Raw genomic sequence first — 2,663 nt, forward strand, 5'->3', positions numbered from 1 at the left:
TAACTCACAACACCAGATGTACGAGGAAAACCCAATGTGGGAAAAACCTCAGTGAGAAAAGTTGTTGGAGTCGACTGCTCCAATCCAACCTCACAGGTAAAACACTGAATTACAAAGATTTAGGGCACCAACCCAAGGAGCACCAACCCCTACACCAAGCTCTAACTTGGTGATGTATATTTAAAAATGATTTAGATACAGTTAAGGCTTCTTGTTGCAAATGAACTTTGCAACTCTTGATTAAGTATTCTACTGCCAATTGACAGTCTTTTCTCCTCCACTGAATCTCACACTACCGGTTGTGAGATTTACTCTCTCTAATTCTTGGCCTCTCTCTCTCTCTCACAGTCTCATAACACACTGTGTCACACTTGGATGCTTTCTGCTCTGCCACACCTTGCCAGTTTAGCTTAACTGTGAAACTACAGTTATACCGGTACTCAATCACTACCAGTAGAACCCTATCACTGGTACACTTTCTCACTTAATCTACAACTCTCTTAGAATAATTTCTAAGGCTAGCAATTATTCTTTTTCACTTAATATCTATTTTCTCTTCCTCTTCTCTGCAACGTCAACTCGCTCCGTCTCAAGCTCTCCTCTTTATCCCGTGGTTTCCAGCCAAAAAGAAAATTAAATTTGGAGCAGTTAGGGTTTCCTTTTCCTAACACAATATGCATGAGATCCGATCCAGTCTATCATGGATCGATCCCCTGTACTCAAGGGATGCATCTATTGATGTTTCCCATTTCCCAATGCATACTTGCTAAAGATAGCAATCATGTACAGGATTTCCTGCCTTGAATTCTGTTGGCTCATAAAACCCTTTAGTTGTTTCCTTTTCGAGGTCTTCTTGCAATCAGATTTCCTTTGCATTGATCCAGGCGCCAACTACTCCCTGACCTTCCTCTGTCATCCTTTCTTCCTCGAGCCGCATTAGTCAGTTGCAATCTCGTTATTTGTGGCTATTTCATTAATGTCGACTAACAGTTTCACCAACTGTATCGATGGTGGCTTTATCAACCTCTACATATTTGCCACCTCGACTCCACATGGCATCACCATGGTCGATCACTCTGCTCACTGACACATAGTCGGTTCAAACTTGAACATTCAACAAACTCATACAGGTACACACTTTTACTAGTGAAGCCTTCTTCTTCTGCTAACCGACAGTGCACACTATACCGGTAACACATCTTCTTCTTTGGTGGTTTGTGATAACTTTAACATTCTGCCTCTTCATCATAAACATGCAGCCAACCTTCAGATCGGTTTATTCCTCTACTGGTTTCCACTCAACATGTTAACACACACACAACCTTCATCCCAGTTTATGCCTTACCGGTAAGCTTTCATTCTGTGTGCTCACTCTTATGCCAGTCACTCCTTACTTCTTACTGGTTGACATCAATGACAACTTAATGCCAAAACGCCAACAATTTATCTTCTCTTTATGATATGATTTTTTAGTTCTTCCTTCTATTTTTCTACACATGATTCTTCTTGTGGTTGGGATAGAAAAGGTGCTCTATCATCATACTCACCACTTCTGAAACATCTATAGGCTGATGGTACAACCTGTTTATGATATTTTGACACATCTTTCTTCTTTATTGACCATTAGTGCATTAAATCCTTCTTATCCGTTATTTAATTATGAAAGAGAAGAAATAAGAAGAGGGGAGGCTAAATCTTCTACAAAGGATCTTGTGCCCCTCTATTACTTTCTTGATGTGACCTCTCTCTTTTTAAATCTATTTTAAATTCTTTGAAAATATTAAGAAAACTTTAATTCAATCCCATCTCCTTTTGGTTGAACATAATGCTTTATTTAATGATGTTTAGTTAGGATTTAGTATTCAAATTATTTAATAATCAAATATTAAAAATGATTTATTTAAAGTATTATAATTATGACATAAATGTATAATTTTTGACAATCTTTTTTTGAAGGGGCAAATGCATTTGATCCATAGCTATGAACCAATGAGATCACAAATGTGGGACCTTATCCTCACCACAATGAGTTTTAAAATTAGGTGGAAAGAAGTATAAAAATACATTTAAACCATTACACTATGCCAATGCCAAAATAGTTTTTGACAATCTAATTAGTAAGAGAGATTATAAATATAAGCATTAACTTATATTAGTCACATTATTAATGATATCAAAATTTACATGACATTTACTAATGAAATTCATATAATTGAAGAGTAAGGTGTAGACTTATTCTAGAGAACTTGGAGTGTGTTTGTTAGGGCTTGAAATACATAACACCATCAAATATAATGATTATTTGAGCCTCTATAGGTAATTCTATCCAAACATTAGACTTACTTAAATATCTTAGAATATTGCTAAATCGTTAATGTAAAATAAAAATATATATATTATATTATCGTAATAATAATTATCATTACTACACTCAACCAACTCAAGGTTACCTATTGATGCTCTGCAAAACGAGAGGTTGTTAGACAAGAACCTGTGGCTGTCTAACACAGAAGATAAACAACAAAGAGAAATGTTAGTGTTAATCAACCAAAGACTAATCTAAGCAGGCATACCAAGAGAGACACTAAAAACATAATTAAGCATTTAACTATGAAAACAAATGCAAGAAGACATCTCCAAATGCCTTCCACCATGCTTGTAGC

The sequence above is a fragment of the Cryptomeria japonica genome, chromosome 5 (genome assembly GCF_030272615.1).
Source record: "Cryptomeria japonica chromosome 5, Sugi_1.0, whole genome shotgun sequence".
Lineage (NCBI taxonomy): Eukaryota > Viridiplantae > Streptophyta > Pinopsida > Cupressales > Cupressaceae > Cryptomeria > Cryptomeria japonica.